Raw genomic sequence first — 12,653 nt, 5'->3', positions numbered from 1 at the left:
CCCCTGCCCATCCCCCCTGCCCGCAGGGCCACTCACCGCCTCCAGGGCCCACCGCAGATCACCCGGGCAGCCCAGCAGCGCCATGGCGGCCACACCCTCTGCCCGCGCGATGGGGCATGAGGGCAGAGTCTTGTCTACGCTGCCTGGCTGCCATGTCCTTGGCTGCACTGCTCCGCGTGGGCCATGCTCAGGGGCGACTCTCCTCCAGGGGGGCTGCTGGTGAGGAGAGAGTCGTGGGGGGGAGGCGAGGCTGGGGCAACAGCACGTGTGCCCACAGAGAGGGCTCCGAGTGCCGCCTCTGGCACCCGTGCCATAGGTTCGCCACCACTGGATTATGTCGATCAAGTCAAGCTGTGGAATATGCGCAGAAATATAGGAATACTGGAACTTCTATATTGGAAGAAGATGACCGTGGTCTTAAAATTGGAGGGGGAAAAATCAATAACCTGTGCTAAGCTGATGACACTATCCTGATAATCAAAAATGTAAAGGATCTGACTCTGGCCACAGCTTGTAGTGTGATCCTGGCGGGTTCAAGGTTGACTCAGCCTTCCATTCTTCCGAGGTCTGTAAAATGAGGACCCAAATTGTTGGGTGGGGGGATATACTGACTCTGTAAACCTCTTAGAACGGGTTGTAAAGCACTATGAGGCAGTATATAAGTCTAAATGCTATTGCTACTGCTATTGCTATCTGCCCAATTCTGGTAACAAAAGTTAAGCAGTGCAGTGAAAAATCTGGACTAAAATTAAATATAAAGAAGACCAAACTAATGATAACAAGTAAAACAACCGGCCTTAGAATCGACAATGAAGATAGCAAAGTAGTGGATAGCTTCTGCCTTTTAGGATCAACCCACAATAATAAAGGAGCAAGCAATCAAGAAGCTTTGGTCATGGAGAAGACTTCTAAGAAATTGTGGACAGCCAAGAAAACAAACCAATGGATCATCAAACAAATCAGAGTTCTCACTTGAGGAACAAATAACAAGGCTTAAATTATCCTATTTCAGACACAATATCTGAAGAAAGGCTCTAATCCTGGAAAACACAGAAGGAAAGAGAAGAAGAGGACAACCAGAATAGCAATAGCAATAGCACCTAGATTTATATACCGCTTCACAGTGCTTTACAGCCCTCTCTAAGCGGTTTACAGAGTCAGCATATGGCCCCCAACAATGTAGGTCCTAATTTTACCGACTTTGGAAGGATGGAAGGCTGAGTCAACCTTGAGCCGGTGAGGATCGAACTGCCGAACTGCAGGCAGCCAGCAGTACTGCATTCTAACCACTGCACCACCAGGGCTCATCCACAGAAGCAAAATTGATGGACACAGTGACTATGATGGCACCACTGGGAGAGCAGGTTAAGGGCAAATTGTCATGGAGAAAATTTCTCTATATAATTGCTGGAGATGACAATGACTTAATGGTGCACAATCAATCAATGGATCTGAACTCTGGATTTTTTTAAACATGCAGTCTTTATAATCTCAGACAGAAATTACTGTAATTCTTAATCTCAATTTATGATTTACATTACTGTTGAAATTCATAAAGTACCTGGAGTTAAGCAATGATTGATAGTTTTTAAAACAATATAGTCCACTGTTACATAAACTAATTAATGAAGTATTGAGAATTTTAACCTATTCTGTGCTCATAAAGTCCCTTATCTACTTTCTCCTTCTGTTTTTGCTTCTTTTTTTCCTTTTCATTCCTTTTTCTTTTTTTTCTTCTTTTCCTCTTTTTCGTGCTCCTTTTCTTTAGAACATTTAATAAAAAAACCTTTTTTAAGAAGAGAAAAAACAGAACCAAACCAACATAGCACCACAGCTTTCACCAATATGTATGTATGTATGTATGTATGTATGTATGTATGTACGTACGTACGTACGTACGTACATTGGGTATGTCTAGTTTAACGAAGAGAAGGACGAGGGGGGGCATGATAGCAGTGTTCCAATATCTCAGGGGCTGCCACAAAGAAGAGGATGTCAAGCTATTCTCCAAGGCGCCTGAAGGCAGGATGAGAAGCAACGGATGGAAATTAATCAAGGAGAGAAGCAACCTAGAACTAAGGAGAAACTTCCTGACAGTTAGAACAATTAACCAGTGGAACAACCTGCCTCCAGAAGCTGTAAAAGCTCCAACACTGGAAGTTTTTAAGAAGAGACTGGACAGCCATTTGTCCGAAATGGTGTAGGGTTTCCTGCCTGAGCAGGGGGTTGGACTTGATGACCTCCAAGGTCCTTCCAACTTATTATTATATTATATATGTATGCATGTATATGTGTGTGTATATATACACACATACATACATAAACATACACACACACACACACACACACACAATTTCAAGATATCTGGAGGGAAGTGAGTTGTGAAAGATTATGCTCAAGAGCTGACATCGGTCTGTGATTTGTTTCTCTCATCAGATATTATTGTGATTATTAACTAAAACATGAAATCTAGTTTGGAAGGGGAACATTGCACTCTGTTGTTTTATGTATTTAGGGCATAAGAGAGGTTGATCGAGGAGATAATAGAAGAGAAATTAGACCAGTCATTTAATGCAGAGCTGAGATTAGAATTTCTGGTAGTGATGAAGAGGTGAGAGGAATGTGTAAGTTCTCCCCATTTTGCCTCTTGGGCAGAAAGGCGGCAGAGAAGGGCAATCCATTTACCAATTAATGTATATTCCAGTTTTAAAATAAAAATTAATCAAAAGTAGCTCAACAAGTCTCCTTTGCAGCTCCAATGTTCCTTAACAAGTGATACAGGCTTCTCTGGCAGAAGTAATTAATCCTTCATCGCCTTCTGTTGCAGTTCAGATTAAATACAGTGAATGTGGGAGGGGTATTTTAGCTGCGTAGGGTGGGAAATTTCCTTGGGGACAATAAATAAAAAAATAAACTGTACAGTATTATCTTCCTGAGGAAGAATAATTAATGAATACACCAAAGGAGAAACTATTGAAGTTAATCAATCTTTTCAAACACACCATACACACAAACACACACACACATACAAAAAAACCACTTCAATGATGAATACACAAGAGGAGAAAAATTCAGGGTCACTGGAGCCAGTATGCAGATTAACAAATTTCAACAGCATTTGCAGATGGATATGTAGATTATCCATCACTAGCCCTTTCATCTAGCTATTATGATGCTGGGATTATCAGAGCAGCTGAAAATTATGTAGGGCAATAAAGCATTAAACAAATGGTTATATGTTGAGGACTACCTGCACAGAATACTTACTAACCTGTTCAATCCTGAGTGACAATTTTTCTGTTCTGTTGGTACTATGCTATTAACCAAGATTTGCTCAATTTTCAGTTCACTTTCATTTGGCTCAGCAAAATCGTGTTCTACACCAGGGCTTTTCAACCTTTTCACCCATTGTACCACTTTTAGTATATGGCAACATCCGAGTATCACCAGTTGCCTAGCAAGGTATCAAAAACTTGATGACCCCCCCAAAAAGGAAAAAAGTGATGAAGTACAGGTAGTCCTCAACTTACAACAGTTCGCTTAGTGACTGTTCGAAGTTACAATGGCACTGAAAAAAGTGCCCCCCAAGCCACAGCCGAGCAAGACACCTGCCTGCCCACCCAGCGACGCTTTTCCTCCTGTCCGAGGTTTTCATTGTTGTGAGAATTTCTGTTGAGTATTGGCAGTGGGGGTGGGGCGGGGGGGTTGTTTTTTATTCCCCCCATCTGCTGGATGGTTACAGCAGGTTTTGGTCACTTCACATGACCCTGGGACACTGTGATCGTCATAAATATGAATCAGTTGCCAAGCATTTGAATGTAAATCACAAAACCTTGGAGAGGCTGTAACATTCCAGCTGATTGGCGCTTCTTCTGGGCTCAGCAGAAGCGCCAGGATCAGTGCTGAGCTCCAGCTGGACCCTGGCACTGATCCTGGCACATCCACTGAGCCCTGACAGCCCCGAAGAAGTGCCGATTAGCTGGAAAGCAGCACTGATCCTGGCGCTTCCGCTGAGCCCTGACAGCCCTGCAGCTCCAGCCATCTCTCGCTCAGGCTTGTGCGGTGCTGCCACCAGTTCAGCTCATTCCCCTCCCCCGCTACCACTTTTCTAGGATGGTCGCGTACCACCTGCCAAGTGCCAATGTACCACAGGTGGTACCCGTACCACTGGTTAAAAAGCCCTGTTCTGCACACATTAGAAACTGCACTTTGGGGAATGAAAAACGTACAAAACAAGGAGCTGCCCAACTGTGGTGAGACATGAGTGGAGCAGATGCTTAGCATACAGAAGATCACAGCTGAACCAGTGTAGTAGTTAAGGCACCAGGCAAGAAACTAGGAGGCTGGAAGTTCTAGTCCCACATTAGTCATGAAGCTGGCAAGGGGACTTCTTATAGAAGCCGTCTGGGGGACTTTCTCTCAGCCCTAGGAAGGAAGAGGCAAGGGCAAACTACTTCTAAAAGTCTTACCAAGAAAACTGTGGGGACTAGGAGTCCTTTAATTACACCTTTAATTTCCTAGATAAAAAAAAAAGTTAATATTTATATCTTTAATTTCCTAGATAGATCTTTGGTATGACATGGGCAAAGAAATATATGAACAGAAGGATCTTAGGGTTCATCTACCAGGACACTTCTTGTATTCTTTTCTTAGGCTGTGTGTGTTTGCATGTGTATGTCTATGATTGTGTGATACAAGGTTGTGTGTGCTAAGTGAAGGGGATGTTGGCTCTGCCCAAGCCTCCAACCTGGCAGGGCCTATTTTGGCTGCGTTCCCTAACAAAGGTAGTCTTCGACTTATGGCCACAACTGAGCCCCAAATTTCTGTTGTTAAGTGAGACATTTGGTAACTGAGGTTTGCCCCATTTTACAACCTTTCTTGCCATAATTGTTAAGTGAATCACTGAAATTGATAAATTAGGAACCTAATTATTAAGCGAATCTGGCTTCCCCATTGACTTTGCTTGTCAGAAGGGGATTGCATGACAACAACAACAACAACAATAATAATAATAAAGTTGGAAGGGACCTTGGGACACAGCAGCCGTCATAAATATGAACCAGTTGCCAAGCGTCTGAATTTTGTTCACGTCACCACGGGGATGCTTCAAAGGTCTTAACTGAAAAACAGTCGTAAGTCCCTTTTTTCTGTGCCGTTGTAACTTTGAACAGTCACTAAAAGAACTGTTGTAAGTCGAGGACTACTTGGATATGGAGACCGTACTCATCACTGCAGGCAGGCTCTGAGGGCAGAATTGTAGTCCGGGCTTGCTTCATGCTTCAAGAAAATATAAACAAACTCCTGATTGTGAAACACAAGTCCATAAGTTCAAATCCATTTCCTAAGTGATTTTTTAAAAATGAGTGCTGGGGACAACGGGATTATGGGATCCTTCTATACCAGGGATAGGCAACCTTGGCTCTTTTATGACTCGTGGACTTCAACTCCCAGAATTCCTGAGCCAGCCTGGCTCAGCTTGGAAACCTCTCCCTTTCCCCTCAGCATGGCTGGCTCAGGAATTCTGGGAGTTGAAGTCCACAAGGTTGCCTACCCCTGTTCTGTACAATAGGAAACCAACTAATTTAGGCGTTCTGCTGATTTGCAGCCCACACCAGTTCCATTTACGGCAATTCGATGAGCTTTTGGTTGTTTATCCAAAGCTTCTTTGTGTTGTAATCGTCTGAGTCCGTGGAAAATATGTTTCCTGTCAGAATAAGCAGCAATACTGTGACCTTTCATATTTTATATCTTCCATCACATCCTCTTTTCTCCATTTCCCCCCAGTCTTTATTGTCTCCACTTTGTGTACTTCCTTCTTGGCCGGGGTCCCTATCATGTCATCCCTCTCATTTTCTGCTGCTTTGCCCTCTGCCAGAGCTAAATGTTTAAGCATCTTTAATTCTGTCAAATACTTGTGACTGTTTTTCTTTCTATATTGTTGATGAGATAAGGCATTTGCAAAGTACCTGCTTTGAAACCTTCACAGGTAGCTGTTAATGCTGTGGAATTACAGAGGATAATTACTTCTTTAAAGGTAGGAGACATTTTCTGTCTCCAGCTGTTTGAACTTGTTAATAATGCTTTCTAAATAATTGTGGACAATCCACCTTGTTGTGTGTTCACAATTATGGGCGCTGGTAGATTAAAGGAACTTAGAAAACAGTATAAAAGGATTTGGAAACTTCAATTTAGCCTTGTTGCCATACAATTTATTAGAGCGTTAATGAGAATCCACTAACTTGGCTGCTCTCTCTCCAAATCTGTCTGTCAGAGGTAATACAGGTAGTCCTCTACTTACAACCACAATTGAGCCCAACATTTCTGTTGCTAATTGTTAAGTGAATTTTGCTGCATTTTATGACCTTTCCTGGCCCAGCGGTTAGGTGAATCTCTGCCGTTGTTGAGTTAGTAACGTGGATTGTTATGTGAATCTGGATTCCCCATTGACTGTGCTTGTAAGGTCACAAAAGCCAATCATGTGACTCCGGGACACGGCAACCGTCATAAATGCGAGTCAGTTGCCCAACTGTCCAAATTTTGATCACGTGACCATGGGGATGCTGCAGCGGTCATAAGTGTGAAAAATGGTCACACGTCACTTTTGCAGTGCTGTTGCGACTTTTAATCGTCACTAAATGAACTGTTGTAAGTCGAGGACTACCTGTGTACCAGTCAGACTCAACTCCTGACACATCCTGTTCTCTCTGTTCCTTTATACCAGGGGTCCTCAAACGTGGCCACTTTAAGACTTGTGGACTTCAACTCCCAGAATTCCCTAGCCAGCCAAGATCCCTCCAGTTCAGCCCAGCTCCAAGAGGAAGGAAGAAAGAAAAAAAGTGGTTTAATTGTTTTCCCTCAAAGCCCATCAGTAGAGCTTAGCAAAACCTCGTGAAAATTCTATGAACTCAAAAGGTAGCATTGCTGCCATGTATAATCTCGCACCCAGGATCATCGTTTTGACAACAATTTCCTTTTTTAAAAAAACAAACGCAGCTAATGTTAATTCATAATGAGAATTCATATGAGGAAAAGAGGGCAAAGAAGGACCAAGGGAAGGCAACTATCTCAGAGATGAGCTTGATTTCAGTTCTCTGGGTTCATCTGACGTAGCCGAGTTTAAATCAGCCATTGGACTTTACACCACCTGCCAAAGCTGCTTACAGAAAGGATTGGAATGTAAGAAAATTAACATCTTAGCCACCTTAAGAAGGGAAATGTTGCTGGACTTGGTGACCCTTTGGGTGAATCCAGTAGCACTCCTTCTATAGCAGTGGTTCTCAACCTGTGGGTCGGGACCCCATTTGGGGTCGATCGACCATTTCATTGGGGTCGCTAAGCAAGGCTGTCCGCCATTTTTTTTGTCCGCCATTTTTTTGTCCGCCGTTTTTTCCCCCTTTTCCGGCGGGTGCCTTACCTCCCTTGGGCTGGGCCAGCTGGTGGTCGGCCTGCTCTGTCTCTGCCACTTGCCAGCTACGCCTCGGCCAGCGCAGGGGGTGGAACCACGCATGTGCGGCGCTCCCGGGCAGGGAAAGTTCTTGACTTACGACCGGTTGGGTAGTCCTTGACTTATGACCGGTTTAGTCCTCGACTTACGACCGGTTTAGTCGACTTACGACCGGTTTAGTCCTCGACTTACGACCGGTTGGGGTCGCGGCATTAAAAAGGTTGAGAACCACTGATAGCTTCGCTTCTCCTTAACAAATTAAAGATCCACCCGGAAGAAAAGATATATGACAAGAGCCGTGGTGGAGCAATGATTAGAATGCCGTATTGGAGGCTAATTCTGCTGATTGCTGATTGCCAGCAATTCGACAGTTCGAATCTCACCAGCTCAAGATTGACTCAGCCTTCCGTCCTTCTGAGGTTGGTAAAATGAGGACCCAGATCAGTGATGGTGAACCTTTTAGAGACCAAGTGCCCAAACCACAATCCAAACCCCACTTATTTATCGCAAAGTGCTAAGGCCGCCTCAGCATTGTGGTGCTCTCGGGGGGCAGGGAGGTGCCTCTGAGTGCTGCCTCTGGCACGCAAAAATCGGGGGGGGGGGAAATGGGCCACTGTGCTGCAAGGTGCAAAAACGGCTCCCGCCGCGCCGCAAGATGCAGATACAAGGCACTGTACCACCCAAGAACGGGGCAGGGCTAGTAAGTATCACGCAGGCCCTAGCCCCGCCCCATTTGCAGCACGTGTGTGCTCACGGTCCTGTGTGCGCATGCACACATGTAAAATGCTTCCCCCTCCCTCTTCTTCCAGTCCACCAATCGACAATGGTTGGTGACCTCTGCTCTACCACCTCTACTCGAGCTTGCTAGTCGACCGCTTCGTCTCCTTTGTGCTGGGTGGGGGTCCTGCTCCAGCCGGCGGTGGCGGCCTGATGGACCTGCTGCTGGCAGCGGTGGCGCGCGTACCAACAGAGAGGGCTCTGAGTGCCGCTTCTGGCACGCGTGCCATAGGTTCGCCACCACTGACCCAGATTGTTGGGGGCAGTGTGCTGACTCTGTAAACCGCTTAGAGAGGGATGTAAAGCACTGTGAAGCGCCATATAAGTTTTAAGTGCTGTTGCTATGTTACCTATATTCATATCCCCCCCCTCTATGTCTGTGTCTGGAGCATTTTGCGCTGTTGCTTAGAAGACATGATAGATTTAAGTGGATCTGAGTGGATCTAAGAGTTTTTTGGCTTGTTTTGGGGGGAAACCTCAGGAATGGAAATAGTTCCTGAAGCATTAATGTGAATATTTTGCTTCGTAAAGCTTCAGGAAAATCACCTAGATACCTGGGGAGGACATCGCTCACAAGCCATCTCTTTTCCAAAGGGTTGTTGTTATTGTTCAGTTGCTAAGTCGTGTCCTACCCTCAGCGATGCCATGGATCAGAGCACACCAGGCTCCCTTGTCTTCCACTGCGTCCTGGAGTCCACCCAAACTCATGCCCATTGCCTCAGTGACACTGTCTAACCATCTCCTCCTCTGCCGTCCCTTTTGCCTTTTGCCTTCAGCCTTTCCCAACATCAGAGTCTTTTCCAAGTGAGTCCTCTCTTCTCATTAGGTGGCCAAAGTATTTGAGCTTCAGCTTCAGCATCTGTCTTTCCAAAGAAGAGTCAGGGTTGATTTCCTTTAGGATTGACTGATTTGATCTCCACGGTGCACTGTAAACAGGACCTCCTCAATATTTGGCTATTATAAATGCCGTCTTGGTCTCTCCTTCCGCTTCCCATCACCATGACCTCAGTGCAGAGTAGCTGGGAATTTCGCACGAGTGGGGGATCCCCGGTGGCTTTGTAAGGAGAGAAAACTCTAATATACTCGGAGAATATCCCCTCCGCAAACAAAAGACCCTCTGTTTGAGTCAACTCAACACGGTGTGTGTGTGATGTGACTCAGTATATGGGGGCTGCAAGGCAGCGTGCCAGCGTGGCTTCAGTGATCATGAGTGTTTTGTTATCTTGCTTGCTTATCTAAAACAAACCCATGGAGCTGGATTTTAGAGCTTAACAAAAATGCTACTTGTTAAAATAAATAATCAGCGCACCCCGTTCCCTTCCTTGATAGTTCAGCACAAAGGTGTCTTAAAGGAAGAACAGGTTACTCACAAACTTACAAACACAACTGAGCCCCCAAATTTCTGTTGCTAAGTGAGACATTTGTTAAGTGAGGTTTGCCCCATTTTACGACTTTTCTTGCCCCAGTTGTTAAGTGAATCATCCCAGTTGACAAGTCAGTAACACCGTTGTTAAGGGAATCTGTCTTCCACATTGGTTTTGCGCGTCAAAAGGTTGCCAAAGGGGATCGCACGACTTTGGGACACAATAACAGTCATAAGTATGAGTCGATTGCCAAGCATTTGAATGTTGATCACATGATCATGGGGGATACTGCAAAGGTCAGAATTGTGCAAAACGGTCATAAGTCACTCTTTTGAGTGCCGTTGTAACTTTGAACGGTCACTAAATGAACGGTTGTAAGTCAAGGACTACCTGTATTCTGGCTTATTTTCTGAGAAATGCAGGTTTGGCCCATTAAAATATCTGGGTAAGGGAGATTTAAGAATATAATTCAAAGTCTATTTATATCTAGCTTAGTCTGGGTCCAGACTAAGTGTGTATCTCCCATATGTACTTCTTCTAAAAACGTAGATTGATTGATAGGTTAATTAAAATACCTTATCCTTCCAACAAGTAGAGTCACTGCAATGCAGAATTAAAATCCTTTAAAAGAAATACAAAATACACCCCTCCCTGCTCTAATTAAATAATAAAATGAGGAAGATACTGTAGGCAAGACTGGTTCAAATAAATTGTGTTCAGCTTGTTGAATACATGAAGGAAGGTGGAAAACAGAGGAAATTTTTATTCAAATGGCGAAGCACTAACAGAGACTCCCTGGCTCCTAAAATAGGGATACCCAGTTTTGATGTAGAACAGGGGTCTTCAAGCATGCCTGGCTGAGGAATTCTGGGAGTTGAAGTCCACAAGTCATAAAAGGGCCATGTTTGAAGACCCCTGATGTAGAAGGTTCTGAGCACATTAGGAAAGCAGAATCTATCCCACACTTTGCGGGATATAAAAAAATGGACAGAAGAAGAACATTCAGGCCACCCTCACTTAGCAAACACAATTGGGGCTGGCAACTATGTCGGTAAGGGACCTGAACATTAAGTGGAACATCACCATCACATGACTGCGATGGGCTCACTTCCCCTATGGTCATTAAGTGAATCACAGACAGTTATTAAGTCAGACCTCACATGACCGCATGACTAGATTTTACTGCTGGCCTGTTGGAAGCCGGTTGTAAAACATGCAAATGGTGATTACATGGACCACCGGGATGCTGCGATTGTAAATGTGAGGGCTGGTCATAAAGTTACTTTTTCAGTACTGTTGTAATGGTCACTAAAAGGGACAGTCATTAAGTAAGGTTTTCCTGTACAGCAAGGGGAACATAGAAGTGCATGGAATTTCTATTGGGATATTCCCTTTCACTCAGTGCCTGCTCTGTACTAATATAAAGCTTTTTTCTTTATTATTTTATTTTTGTCAGTTAAGTAATTTTGACATCTGGTTTACAGTGTTTCTCAACCTTGACAACTTTAAGGCATGTGGACTTCAACTCCCAGAATTCCACAGCCAGCAATGCTGGCTGTGGAATTCTGGGAGTTGAAGTTCACATGCCTTAAAGTTGTCAAGGTTGAGAAACACTGGGTTAGCAGTTCCAAAGCAGTTTTTGTAGAAATATATTATGTGATTTACCCAGTGGTGGGATTCAAATATGTGAACAACCAGTTCTCTGTGTGGATGCCGCTTCTGGAAGTCCATTCTGAGCCTGGACAACAAAAAAATTGGCTACCAGTTCTTCCGAACTGGTGCAAACCGGCTAAATCCCACCATTGGATTTACCCAATTACTGTATTGTTGCCAGGAATTTCAATGATTGCTGTGTGGACAGAATGGACAGAGGAAAGGATAGTGAAAACTAGTTATCTGAGCCCCCAAAGGATTTGTGATTTGATTTTCTCAAAGAGCAGCCATTTACACCTCAGTCAAAGCTGTTTTTAAGCATGAAGGAAGTTTGTAAAATTGCCTTTGTTTAGTTGTATTGTGGGGAAAAGGTGGGTAGCCCTTGTGTCCAGTATCTCTGCCGCATTTTTCATGATGCAGCATTTAAACTGTTTCATGTTGCAAAACGTGGCCCAGAAAAATTCAGTATTAACTGATATCTTAAATTTCATAGATGTTGTACAGGCCCAAGAAGTATTTCAGATTAAATTCTACAAAAATATTTCATGGCCTTGAGACAAGAGAATAGAATAGAATTCTTTATTGGCCAGGTGTGATTGGACACCCAAGGAATTTGTCTCCGGTGCATAAGCGCTCAGTGTACATACAAGCAACAAGTGATAAATCATGATCATAATCAGAAAATATAATCGTCATAAATCATAAGATACAACACTCAGTGATAGTCATAGGATGCTAAATAAGCAATCAACATAAATCATAATAGGACACTAAAACAGTCAACATAAATCATAAATCATAAATCATGGGAAGATCCTGGAAAAGATAATCAAACAACGAATCAGCCAACACCTAGAGGCAAACAAAGTCATTACTAAAAGCCAACATGGGTTTGTCAAAAATAGATCATGCCAGACAAATCTTACTGCATTCTTTGACCAAGTGACAAAATTAGTGGATCAGAGGAATGCTGTGGACATAATTTACTTGGACTTCAGTAAGGCATTTGATAAAGTAGATCACAACCTACTACTTGACAAGATAGAAAAATGTGGGGTAGACAGCATCACCACCAGATGGATCCATAGCTGGCTGACCGGCCGTACTCAGCGAGTGGTCCTCAATGGAACCACATCTACATGGAGGGAAGTGTATAGTGGGGTGCTCCAGGGCTCTGTTCTGGGCCCAGTGCTCTTCAACATCTTCATCAACAATTTGGAGGAGGGGATAGATGGGGAACTCATTAAATTTGCAGACGACACCAAGCTGGCAGGAATAGCCAACACTCCAGAAGACAGGCTTAAGATACAGGAGGATCTGGACAGACTTGAACACTGGGCACTATCTAACAAAATGAAATTCAGTGGTGAAAAAAACAAGGTTCTACATTTAGGCAAGAAAAACCAAATGCACAC

The sequence above is a fragment of the Protobothrops mucrosquamatus genome, unplaced genomic scaffold, assembly GCF_001527695.2.
Source record: "Protobothrops mucrosquamatus isolate PMUCROS unplaced genomic scaffold, P.Mucros_1.0 scaffold3731, whole genome shotgun sequence".
Taxonomy (NCBI): domain Eukaryota; kingdom Metazoa; phylum Chordata; class Lepidosauria; order Squamata; family Viperidae; genus Protobothrops; species Protobothrops mucrosquamatus.
Note: the sequence above shows the minus strand (reverse complement) of the source record.